This window comes from Haliaeetus albicilla, chromosome 13, assembly GCF_947461875.1.
Source record: "Haliaeetus albicilla chromosome 13, bHalAlb1.1, whole genome shotgun sequence".
Classification (NCBI taxonomy): Eukaryota; Metazoa; Chordata; class Aves; order Accipitriformes; family Accipitridae; genus Haliaeetus; species Haliaeetus albicilla.
In genome coordinates this window covers 27,269,597-27,283,277 of record NC_091495.1, presented here as the reverse complement: position 1 = coordinate 27,283,277, position 13,681 = coordinate 27,269,597, and the positions used below count along the sequence as shown (strand labels likewise).

General features: G+C 38.9%; 1 protein-coding gene and 1 long non-coding RNA gene across 5 annotated transcripts in view; one reads left to right on the top strand and one right to left on the bottom strand.

Annotated features, from left to right (window-relative positions):
• SMYD3 (SET and MYND domain containing 3) overlaps positions 1-13,681 on the bottom strand; it is a 430,287-nt gene that overhangs the window by 235,021 nt on the left and 181,585 nt on the right. The gene's annotated exons all lie outside the window — the stretch shown is intronic.
• On the top strand, positions 253-5,954 carry LOC138688642 (uncharacterized). Its single transcript, XR_011327524.1, has 2 exons — positions 253-3,433; positions 4,288-5,954. It is a non-coding gene; the product is annotated as an uncharacterized lncRNA (long non-coding RNA).

Here is a 13,681-nt window from a genome sequence, read left to right as displayed (position 1 = left end):
AGGTTAAGATATGACAGTCCAAACTAGTGAGTAGAGCATGTTGCAGTGCCACGCAAGCAATGTCTCCCAAAATGCTTTTCTGGGACCATGCTGGTGCCATGACTGCAAAACTGGGGCTGCTGTTCTCAGGCAGTACCGAAGGAAAGCAGCGGGCAATGTTTCATCTGAAGGGACCATGCTGTTTTGTCACCCAAGCCAGGGGTTAGCATGGCATTCAAAAGCACAGTTTCAATTTTTATATTGGTAAAAAAAGTTTAATTGTAAATTGGGATTACAGTACATACTGTGCATGTAAGGATAAAATACATAAAAAAGAGCTCAGCAAATAATCTGCCAAATTAGATTAGAGAGATAAATTGTCTATAGATTATCCTCATCAAGATATATGGCAGCTGTAAAATCTTTTTGTAGCAGAAATTCAGGTTACTAAACCCTGCAAAAAAGCCTATCATTGCTGGCTGTGTATCATACTAGGCTAGCTTTTGGCCATGGCAGACATGAAGCACAGTTGACAACCTTCATTTCTAAAAAACCTATTGTTATAGTAACCTCTTTTCAAATGTATCAGCATATTGTAATATACAATAATTCCACCTACTTACTTACAGAGCCCTGAGCGCAGGTTCTGGGAGGGCAGCTGCAGAAAACTCGTATCCTCGTGCCCAGAGGTGATGCAGGACACACCGAACAGAGTACACCCACTCACGCATTCAGCAGCTTCATCATTCAAACTATGACACAGATGCACAGAGTACGAGAACCAAAGCAGAACTGTAGAGACCCAAGAAAGCTCATTATCAAAATGATCATTTCTTTAAAAGATAGATCCTTCCAGCAGAACCCTCAATTGAATGATACAGGCTACGAGATGGACAACAGACTTCCAAAACTCAGAGAATCTACAGATACGATAATATATTTTCCCAAGAATGAATATCTTTGCTTTCTTAATGCATGGAAATGGCAGCCGCTTCCAAATGTTTTCAGCACTGAAATTTCAAGTCAGTATTTCAGGCAATCTTTAATCATTTTCAGTGTATTCAAAACAGTGCCTTAGTGTCCCTATCTGTTTTGTTACGAGAAATACGGTATAAAGAGTACCAGGATGCAACAGGTCCTTTAACCAATAAAGAACTATATTCTTTAATCAGTTGTATGCATTTTGCTTAGCCTTTCATGCCTAAACATGGGGTTTTTCCTAGTATGAATCACACTAAAACAAAGCATTTTCTCTGAGCTAATGAGATTAATGAACAGCAAATTCCAGTAACTCTTACTAAGTAAGAATTATTAAAGAAAAACTCTTTCTTGAATCAGACATCTCCTAGGAATTGAAGTTTTCCCTGCTTATGCGGATGTTCTTCACCTGAATTTCCATCCTAGCATGACAGCAGCCAGCAGCTGGTCTCCTGTCTGGAGTATGTTGTTTTGAATGCAGCCCCTAGTGAATTACAAACCCTAAATCTGACACAAATAGAGTCTTGAGATATAAGGAGTCATAAAGGAGATTTGATGGGCTTTAACTGCAGCCAAATGCTACAGAAGGAACATACTTTGCAATAACATGTACATCATATGGATCCTATTTGCTTCCTCGTGATAAAGTGGCAACTTAAGCTGTGAAAATTACTGTCATCCATCTCACCCCATGCATTCACATGCTTGGGAAGTGTAAGCGAATATGCAGCTACGTGTTTCGCAAACAAAATATTTCTCCTAAGTTAAAAAAAGAGAATACTTTAATGCATTTCACAAGAAATGATCAAGTAATGTATGGAGGCCTGGCACGAGTCCAGCCCATCAAAACCCATCAAATCTGCTTCACAGACACTGAACTTTGCTGCCTTGCAGGCCAGAATCAGATCCACTGTACTAAGGTCCAACACCTCTGAAATCAAAAGGACAGAATTTATTCCTTAACTCAAAATTTTCTTTCTTATATGCTGCAAAGGCACATCCTTGCTATTTTTATGTGCACTGACAGTATTTGTTCTTAGTACTCCCACTGGATCTCACTGATCTCACAGTGTGTTTATAAGAAGCTTGATGTGTGAGGAGCACATGGGCATATGTTCTATAATATAGATTTATAAATATAGATACACTTAGTTTAACTGAACTTAAACTCCACTCCCCCAGAAGCAGTGCGTACCATGAGAAAATTGTGTGTTCTGCAAAACAGTGCTTGTGACTTTTAAAGACTTTTTTATTAAAATTTTCTTTTGATTTCAAGGCATATTACTTTGAAATATTTCCTTGAAATATGAGACATATTTGCATCAGATATGTTGCATTTCCTTGTTCTACATTACCAGTTCTTTATATGCTTCTATCACATTTCTGTTTACACGGTATCTCTTTAAATCTAATAGTTCCTTATCCATTTGTTGTTTTATCTTTAATGTTGTCATCAAATTTTCATTTTCTACCTCTGGATCCTTTCTTTGTCTACTTTGCCACAGAGAGATCATAATCCCACATTATTAATTATCCCACAGTGATATTGAAGAATTTATTGCTGCTGATGTAATAAGGGAAAACTAATTGATTTTAATACAGATATGCTTGAACCTATCAGCTGAAAATTTGGTCTAATTTTTGTAGGACATTAACTCAGCAGAACTCTTACAATCCCAAGCTCTGTGCCTGATTGTAACACAGCAGTGCAACCTGCTCCTGTAAATCTACAAGCAGGAACAGATTCTAAAATTTTGCCCTCATAGTCAAATGCTACAGTCTCTGCATATTGCTTTGTAAAACAGAATTGGGTTACTGAGACATCACATGACTTCAGAGGTCTGGGGACTGGCAGCAATGTTTTCATTTGTCACATAGGATAGAAATTTAAAGATGGCTTTGCCTAGAACAACTGACAAGATATTTACAAAATTAAAGAAATAAAAGGTGGCTTCAAGCAAGACACAATTTCTCATTCTAACGGCCTGCCTGTACTAGCTTTGCTTGCAAAATGAAAAGTATGCAGCACACCACCTACTTTTTAGTTAGTCTCCAATGATTTTTTTCTTGTATTATATGAACAATTCCTGTAGGAGTTTTCACCAAAGTTTCTCAAACACTAACCGTATGAGGAAGTTTATTATTCCCATTGTACAAATGAGAAGACTGAGGAACTAAGATTACACGTGATCCCACGTCTCAAGAAAACTTTGACATATTTGCCTGTTTGCGCGGCGCTGCCCAGAGCCTGCAGTGCGTGCCCACGGCCGCCCCTGGCCCCGGGCTCTGCCTGCACCTGGCCAATTCAGGGACCGTGGGACGACGGCAGCCCTGCCCAAACGGTAAGGGGAAGGCTGGCCCACGTGAATCCTGCAACCACACGCAGCCCTATGAATAGTTCAGTGAAAAGAAAGAAGCATCTGTTTCATCTAGAGAGAAACTGCACAAGAAAGTAGCAAAAGTGAATGAATGGAGGGTAAGGAAATGATCCATTTCATACCTAAATACTCTTTTGGTGGAAATCCCAGAGATGGGAGAAACCACAGGGAAACCATGGAGAAATGTTAAGTCAAGAGCCCAAAGTGTCAGCATGAGCAAGACCTGAAGCGGTGCATGTAACAACTTTTAAAAGGTTCAGGCCCTGGGCATATTACCACAAATTAGAAAATCAAATAAAAGCAGTGAAGGAGAAATTATTTACTGCTTTTTTTCCTCTGTGGATACAGACACATGAAGCAAAGAAACCTACATTAAAAATAAGGCCAAGTGATCTGTGAGAGGAGAAAAAAAAAAAAAAAAAAAAAGAATCAGACTTCAGTACCCTGCCAGCTTATACATTGGTTTACAGAGAAAAAATTTGGCAGACAAAACTACTATGGTTTCCTCAGGGCCACTGAGGGACCTGGCAAACCAGCAGGAATATCGCCAGGACAGGTCGTCCCTGCCAGCTAGCAGGTGTAGTGATTCAGCACAGACTGTCAATTAAAAATCTTTATATCACATTTTCTATCATCATATCAGCAGGCCAGAACTGATATCCAACAGTTAAGACAAAAAAATGTTTTTAATTATTCTGAATTAACTGAGAGGTACTGTTTATAAAAGATTTATTAAAAGCCTTTAAACAGAGAATTGGGGGAGGAGAAGGGAGGGAAAAGGAGCTGTTTAACTTTAACTTGCCCACTACCTTTTTTGGTTTTGGAAATATATACCATATAATATAATTATAAGTAAATATTTCAGTGAGCTGTTTTTGTATGCAGATACTACTTGTTACACATTTGGGGAACTATTTAGTGTAAATAATTTGTAGTAACATTTCTCTTTGAGGATACCAAAAAGTGTCTTCAGATACTGGAGGGGCCAGGAGACTTTGAACTCTATACTCATCATCCCCGCCTTCAGACCTCAAAGGCTGCTGCCCAGTTCCCTGGGTACAGGAGCATAAGGGACGTCCCCAAGGCCCGGTGCCTGGGAAAAGGAAAAGTAGTTCCTAAAAAGCAAGACTACCCTGAAGAGGATGTCTCCCAAGGGCAGTAATATCAGCAAAATCAGGCTCAGCAGGCACAGACAAGCCTCTCAAGGCTAAAGCGACAAGGAGCCCCCACTACTGGTGCCTGATTATTTGGGCAGGACTGGCCCCAAACAGGCAAAGGCAACAGGAAAAGGCATTTTCGCCCCAGGGATGACAGGGCACTTTCAAAAGCAGCTTTGGTAATTAAGGATGGGCTGAACAAGACATTTTGTCCTCACAGGACTCAAGAAGGGTATGAACACTGGTATGATCCTTGCGAGGAAGGAAAAGAGAGGAGGATGGAAGTGGAAAAGATAAAATCATTGCCAAAAAATCTCTCCTGGCTCCTTATCCTCCCAGGTATACATAGCAGTATTGCAGGCTCACGGAAGTTATAAGCTTTCTGAAGTTAGAAAATGAACATTGTTGAACATTTACATTTAATAACTGGAGGAAAGAAATGGCAGAGTGACTGCCAGCACTCACTGGGTAGGGCTGACAAGTTGTTTTAAATTGCTTTTAACCAGTACTATCGGTAGAACAGACCTGTGCCAAGACACCAGGAACAGCTATTAGCATAATAGCATGTTTACGCACTTCAGAGTGGTAATGGAAGGTATTGCAACATGGACTGACGTTAATATGGAGAAACTAAGGAGAAAGGAGGGAAAAAGCCATGTGGACAGATTCAGAAGACTAAGTGGAAATAAAAGTTCAGGAGGAAAGAGTTTTACAGTAGACAACTGCACAGATTAGCAAGTTAGATTATGCCAAAACAAAATATCCAGCATTGAGACTAACAACCAGTAAAAATATCCCAACAGAAAGATGCAGATTCATTGAAACATAACACATATTGTAAACAATTAGTAGCAAAGTTACTCTTTGAGGATACCAAAAAGTATCTTTAGACACTGGAGGGGCCAAGAGACTTTGAAGTTTTTCCAATTTTTATCTTATAATTCATGTCTTTTAGACTGTCATGCAAGTGCAAAGTTTTCAGGAATTGATAATCTTGAAAGCCACAATAGAACAAACAGAAATGATATGGCAAAAAGGAAGGAACATTCTTCATTCATTTTCTTAACTTCATCTTTGCTTTTGACTGACGTATCGCTCAAGCATGTACTAAGAATCAGTATTTATATATTGAAAAGCACGTAACTGAAATATATCAAATTTCACAGAGCTTGGATTCTAAACCTACCAGTATTTTAACAAACTAGTAGTGTTCAGTTGCAACACTCCACCTCTTCTGGGAAGCCAATTCGGTTGAAAAAGGGTTATCTATGTTTTTGCTATTCAAATGACTTCCAGTGGAAAAAGAAAACAATAGGAAGAGCTGTAGAGGAATCTTTTCGGAAATTAGTAAAGTGATATGTGAATAAAGTTTGTGGAGTTCAAGGTCCTGCTCTAATTAGTCCTGAAAAAAAGAACCCCCAAACCAGCAACTCTTCAATAAAAAATTCATGATTTCTGCAAATTTTACCTTCTTCTTGCTTTCTCTATTAATAAAGGAAATGATACCAAGAAAATGAGTTGGGACTTCCCGTGCACACCAGACTGAGTTCAGAAGGCAAACTGAATTAAAGCTTTAACAAAAATCCAGACCAAATGAGATGAACTATTCAAAATTTCAGTTTTGCCACACTGACACCTCTCTAGTGCTAAGCTCAAGGCTCTAGAGAGAAAGCTATCTAACCTTACAAAAGCCACCCAACATACTGCACTAAACATTAAATAGAAAATTTAATAGAAACGTTAAATAGAAGCAGGAAGAATTATGAGTAGAGAGTGTTAGACAATAACCAGCTTAACCCATGGTGAAATAATGTACTGTAACAAGTTATTGGTAATCAGTTACAGAAGTGTAATAAATCTAGCTCATTTCTACTCACACCTCATTATAGAATTACTTTCTAGAAAACTGATGGTATACAATACAGAGCACAAAAAATGTAAATAAAGTCCCAACTGACACACAAAAAAGGATGCAGAAAGACTAATACCTCATGTTTCTTAAGCCCTTATTTAATATTTCTGAATATTTCCAGTCTATTCAGAATTTTATTCAGCTTTTAAACAGGCCTTTAACATTCAGGTCTTTGTTAGCACGTATGGTTTTTAGTATGTGTCAGCACCTTTGGTATGTAAAAATCACTCTGCATTATGTTTTACCACATATTTCACAGTTCTTTGTTCCTTGCACCACAAATAGAACTGTGTTTTTGAAAACTCTCTAGACACATGCTGTACTTTTTGCCATCTATTTTCTGCAAAGAGTTGCTCTCAAACTAGGCAGCACCCTCTCTTGACCATGTAATAAATATGAGAATATTAGGACACACTCCGAAGTTATTCATGTCCAATACCTTTTTTTTCTGTCTGCTAAGTAAATCATTCTTCACCTGAAAGTACATAAAGGCAATTACATTGGCTTGTGCTGAAAGCAGAAAAACAGCACATAAAAAAATAAATAGCAGAAAGAGGGTATTTAAATAAGCATGCAAAGTATGCTACACACATTAAAGGACAAAAAAAGAGAAATACGATCCCATTTTAGCAGAACCTACAGGATGGTGGGACTGCAGTAGTGTGGTCTGCCCGAAGACTTATAACTTTACATTTGCCAAACAACAAAACAAAACAATAAATTTTGGCTGAAATAATAAATTTTCAGCAATACAGTGAAACAAAGAAAGGGCAGTCAAGATAATACCAGAAACTGCATCTCAACAGCCACAACAGTTCTTTAAAGAAGAAAAGGAAGATGATTAAAGACTAAACACAGAACTATGACGAAACAATGTCCTACTTCATTTAGAGGGCATCATTTCACGTAAACTCTACTGACCACAGTACATTACTCAATAGGGATATTCCAGTTTTAGTACATCATAAATGATTTCTGAATTAGTATTTTAACCATGTAACTTAGAGCTGGCCTCTGCAATCAATGGGAAAATCAGACTTGCACAATACATACATAATATTTTCTTCTTCTTTCTGATCCCCAAACTGCCTTTAAATACTTCTTGGGCTGGCCCCCCCCGCCAAACGTCAGTGAAATACGAAGAGCAAAACCAATTCTGTTGCTGTAGGCCCACACGTCTGTGAAACGGTCCCTGCTGGGAAAGAGAACAGAAAGGGCTGTGGTCTGTGCTGCTGGATCACAAACTCTTTGCAAACTGAGGAGCTGGCTCAGGACTCAGGATGTTTGTCCTGACCCTCCCCAGAAGAGTCCCTGTAAAATGGAGGTATCCTGAGAAGGACTTGCCCAGGTCCCCAAGGCTGCACCCAGGAGAGGACTCTGTTGGCCGGACAGTGGGGCAGAGCAGATCCGGGCACAGCGAGGCTGCAGGCAGTGGGTTCAACGCACCGCGTGGCAGCCCCTGCCGAAAGGCACCCCGTGCTGCGGGCAGCCCCTCACAGCACTGCACGGTCTTCGTAACGTGCAAATGCTTTACATGACTTTTGCCTATGACTGATGCTTTGGCTGGCCGTGCATCTGGCTCTGGCATCTTTTCACCAATGCACGCAGCACTTCGATGTCAGGCCCTCCTTCACTATTGTTAACTAGGATTTCCTGGAAATAATTTTCTCTTTTTCTACCTATACTGTTTTGCTCCTGCAATGAATATTAGGAAGCGAGCACAGGATAGTATTTGATAGACAGTCTGTCAGGCCGACCCTACACCACTTCTTTCAATAACAAATAGAAACTCAGGTGTATAATGGGAGTGCTAAGACAATTATAACTACGGCAGCTCAGACTATGATGTTATAATGTAAAGGTAACTGTGCCATTACAGTAATTTGAAAGATACCAAGAGGACAAAGAAGGGGGAGGGGGTGGAATCTTTCAGGATTTATTAGATGTTGGCACTGTAATGCCCTTTCTTTGAAAAAATAGCATGCAGTACCATTCCCTGCTGACTCTAAAGCACTGTGTCTGCGAGCATGGCTCACAATTATGGCAAACTCTGAAACCTGTCAGTCAAGGAACGGAGCTGCTAATGCCAAACAAAACAGCAGATTTACACCTGGGAAAAGAAGCTATAATGTAAGAAATACATTTTCTTTGCTCTCATTTATAACAGTAGTGGGGGAATTAACTACAGGGGATGCTTAGCATATTTACAAGACACTACAGGAGACTTTTAGCATATTTACAAGCAACAATGGCATAATTTCACATGCAGAAGTTTAAATATTGTAAAGTCTGCTCTGTCTTTAGCTTCTGTGATTTAAAGCATCTGTATCTACTCCTCAAGTTGAAACTTTCAAATCAAATAATTTCTATAATGAAAACTCCATGCTCTACTAACTCGTCACGCTCACAAACATCTTGCTATGAATTCTCTAAAAGCAATAGGGCATTTTGGTTTGGCGTCTCTTTTTATTTTATTTTATGCTTTATTTAAAAATGGGAAAGAAAAAAGCTTTGTTAATGCTTCAAAATAATGTGGGATTTTACTTTTACACTTGGTTTTTGCTTGCAACAATAAGATGTGCTGACACTAAAGATGTGTGCACTATTTTCAGACAGCTGTGTCCTGTTAAGCACCACTAAACACTGGTGTGCTGGGCCTTACCTCTTTTACAGAGTAAGAATAAGAAATCAGTATATTTTCTATTCTGCTCTTTGGTCTTGGGAAAGGATACCTGGAGGTGGACAGAAAGAACAGGGTATATGCCAAGAATGGTCTGTGACTGGTACAAAGTAGGTCGGGTGCAAAAACCAAACTGGGCCTGGCCCAAATGAGAATCTGTTTTATTTCCATTCTCCAGTACTAGGGGAGCCCAGGGCGTGGGCTCACTGGAAACGACAACGTTCTGTGCAATGTGCTTTGCAGCTGAACAGAGGTGGGGCTGAGGGGTGCTCAGCTGGTGAGACCTGCCAAAGCTGCCTCTTCGGCCACATTCATCTTATATTTTTCTATTTGAAAAATACAACCTAGATTATGTAAATACAGATCACACCACTCCTGATCTTGTGTTTGATTTCAGAAATCTAAGGATCTAAATAAGGATTGTGTGCTTGATCTAAGGAAGGGCATTGCATAATGTGGGGATGCAGTGACATACAGGAGACATCATTTAGACAGGCTGAAGGACCAAGTCTGATAATTTCCCTCATAGGACCAGCACCTACAGGAGCCACAGCAGTCAGCAGCATGTGCTCACTGCCATATTGCAGGCTACACTCTTTTACAACCTTGATCTCTGACATGTGACTACAATCCGTGGATAAAAATCAGTTTCCTTCCTTCTCTCTCACTGTATTTTAACACATTTACTTGCAGCAGGACGTGCACAAACATAAAAGGAAAGACGAGACAAAGGACAGATTCATCTCCACCTAGATTTAGGAATGCAACTGAGGCACTTTATAGAGATGTCACCCAGACCTCTCCCTGGAGAGGTACTCATGCCCCAAGAGTAATTCAGCCCACCCAAAATCAGCTTCAATAAGAAAAAACAAGGCCAGAATTACCAATTGTTTGAATTTGACACTAATTAACACTAAAGCATAATATTGCAATAGATTTTTTTGTAGACATTATTGGCTTTTAGTACTTTATAATGCATTTACATATTTTATAAAATTCTGGATCCAAATCTATACACAAAATTTCTCTCAATTTTTTCATTAGGTCTAATAAAAATTCATTATATATTCATGCAACTCAGGGAAATCTCCCAACTATGTATGGCTCGACATAGACTTCAATTTACAATACTCACAAAATATGTTCATTCAGGATCTTCAGTAAACAATGCCAAAAGAAAACCCAAATTTTCCATACTTGGGTTTCTTTCATAAAAGCAATCATTTAACATCTTAGATGCAGTAAGATACCATGAAGATAAAACCAGAAGTAGCTTTGTTACTTTCAGCTTAATTATGGCTCACCTCTGAAGGCAGGTGATGAAAAAGAAAGGAGAGGTTCAGAGGTTAGAAACACTGGAGCTTAACATAGACTCATTTTCTGGTCATCTTTGAAAACTTATTTGAACAAGACACTGCTTGTGAGAAAACCAAGGGGCAATGCACACCAGATCACCCCCTCACGTGAGCTGGAAGCAGCCTGTGTGCCTGCTCACAGCCCTCCAGCTGCCTCCTGTCACACTCCCAGCATCTTTCACAGGAAACCCAACACTCCCCTGAAGGACAGACTTTTGTTAATTCCCACCTTACGTTACTCCTAACAATCCTGTATAAATAACAGGCCAAACTCTGTCATCGCTTAGTTCTGATTACATGCATTTTACTAAATTATGGCAGAATCAAGTCATGGCACCATATGTGTAGATTATCTAGCTGTTTGGGTTTTTAGCTATATAGGAAGGAGGGTCTTAGTATCTAATGTTAAGGTATTAAATTAGATGCTTGGGTTACCTGATACCATAAAGTCAATAGAGTCAGGTATCTAACGCAGATGCTCCGATTTCTCTGTGGAAATCCCAATTTAAAACCTTAAGCTAACTTTGAGACCTGAGGTTGCATGGCATGTGGGACCCCTGGCCCAACACACAGATGCACGTGCATGCACACTTCTACTGAAAGTAACTGTGGTTGCAGAATAGAAGTTTGCCTCTGAAAAATCAAAATGTTGATATTTTGTTGAATCTGATGCAATTGCTGCTGCTGTTGCATCATGGTGGGAGCTGCACTTCTTTGTGCAGTTATTTCTTTGTCACTGCTCTGCTTTCCTTTCTTCTTCTTATGTATGTGACTGTGTGTTAATCCACAAACCTGAATTTCAGAGCTCATGAAAACTGATCACTTTCAGTGCCTGTACTACCATCATAAATAACTTGGATTTAGACACTGCTACAAAGTAACAAGACTGCCAAGTATTAAGCCAATAATTAATTAGCTGAGTTTAAAAGTAGTTACTCTTTGACATAATAAATTGCAACTAGTGCAAACTGAGTCAAAGTCCTCCTCTAATAAGAGATATATTATACTGCCATAACTAACTGTTCGATACAACTTGAAGTGTGACAGTGAAGTATCTCTGAGTAGATAAATTCAGCTATCTGGATTATTTACTACTGTAGTATGATCACTTTGGTACTGTCCATATTACTTGCCTTTACTGTGCATACATTTCATATTCAATGAAAATCCATATTTATGAAACGATTAAGTGATACAGGATCTTTAAGGCCCCTTACACAGTATAATACTTTGATAGCATATGATCTGACATAATTATTTTGCTCTATGATTTATTTGTATGCTGTAAACTAAAAATATTTAGAAAGCTGTCTTGTGAATAATGGACTATAAGAATCTGGCATTATTGCTGTTTTATTCAGGAAACTACTGTTCTACACAGCCTTGTGTCAGACAGGTTGCTCCACTTCTATGGCTTTACCATTTTGTATTACTACATCTGGGGCAGTTTAGAGTCCAATGAAAAGGGATTCATTCTGTTCTATTTCACTTTTTTTTCTTTTTTTTGGTGTATAAAGCAACTTGACTTAACTTCCATTCTGACTGCCATTTTATAGTGCAAAGTTAGATGTCTACTCTATCAATCCTCATGCAGATAGGTAATTTTTACTCACAGTTTTGTGTTGCCTGTATTTGAAAAGGCTGCACAAGATTTACTTGGACAAATACGGTATGCCAGCCTAAGCCTCAGGGGAGGATTTCCTTACTTCAAAAATTTTTCAGTTTCAAGAAAACTGCCTATAGAACACCATACACAGCCTTGGGATGCACAGTGCCCCTCAGTTCATCCCTTTGGAAAACAGAGAAGCTGGCAGAGGTAATGTGTTGAGTTTTCAGATCCATCAGTACGTTGGAAACCAGCCCAAACTGAAGCTGCCTCCTTGCAGTCCCCAGGAAGTCATTTCTCAGCCTACGCTGTAGCACTGGAGACAGTGCATTTACTTGCAAAATTGTATCAAGAATTGTATTTGCAACAAGTAAAACTTTAGTTACACCAATATTCTAATACATTGTAAAATGACTTCTGAAAGTCATTTTTTGAGTTTTCTTTATGACTGTTGAAAGATAACAGCAAACTACTAGGACATACAAAATACTTTCTTAACTTGTTGCAAAATGCCTACTGATGCCTTTCCACAAAGAATGCTACCTTTTAAGATTAATTTTAATGCATTCAAATTATATTCAAATTTCTGTAGGAGAAAGGATCGAATTCTACTAACAGTTTTCCTGTCCTGGGGGAATATGTCCAAAATCTTCATTTTACAGCAGGAAGACTATATAAATAAGAAAGATAATAGAAAACAATAGACTGAATACTGAGTAGGGGCATAGCACATATACATTATTTACAAGGCAGAAGGTTTAAGTATTACAAAACTTGAAACCAGCTCCCACATTAAAGAAAGGGATATTTGAGATAAGATATTACATGACTCCAATACTAATCTTTTGGGATGTTTTGAATTCAAATTCTATTCAGTAAGAAACACTGTAGATTGTGGTACATTTATGAACAGTAGTCAAAAACATCTCTTCAATTTTACCTTTAATATAGTTGGAATAGGGGAAAAATCCACCTAAATTAACAGGCCTGAAAAAAAGAGTAAAGGCTTGCAGAATCAAATCCTTTTGTTTCTAAAACCTTATTATCAAAATATGTAACAAAATATTACCGCAAAAGGAAAAATATTTTGTGAAAAAGACCATCACTAGTTTAAAACATTTGAACTCGTCACATTGGTTTCTGAGCAGGCACTCTCAAACCCACATGAAATCTCCAGTGGACAGGAGAGAATTACCATTTCCACACACACAGTCTGATTCACCATGTTGTTGCAGCACAAGGGCACTGCTTTGGTCCCTCAAAATGTTTGACCAACTCTGCCTCTTAGAGAAGTCACAGAGCAGAAGGGATCCTCAGAACCTCAGACGATGAGGCAAAACCTTTCCTTTGTTAAGCTGCTAAAAATGAGGTAACATAACATTACTGGAGAGGGAGAGGGGCACTTGGTTTCTGTTATGAAGACAATGCAAAAGTGCTTTCTCGACTCTTCCTAGCAGCACACCAGGAAAAAACAGAGAAACAAATCAAGAACACGGAGAAGGAAATACCAAAGGTCAGGTTAGCACCTCTCCCCTCTGGCTTTGTGAGGCTCCCTCTGCTCTTGGATACACCCTTCGAAGCACTCAGCCCACTGCCCACTGCACTTCCTCCTCCAAATTTCACCAATGAAGCTTTT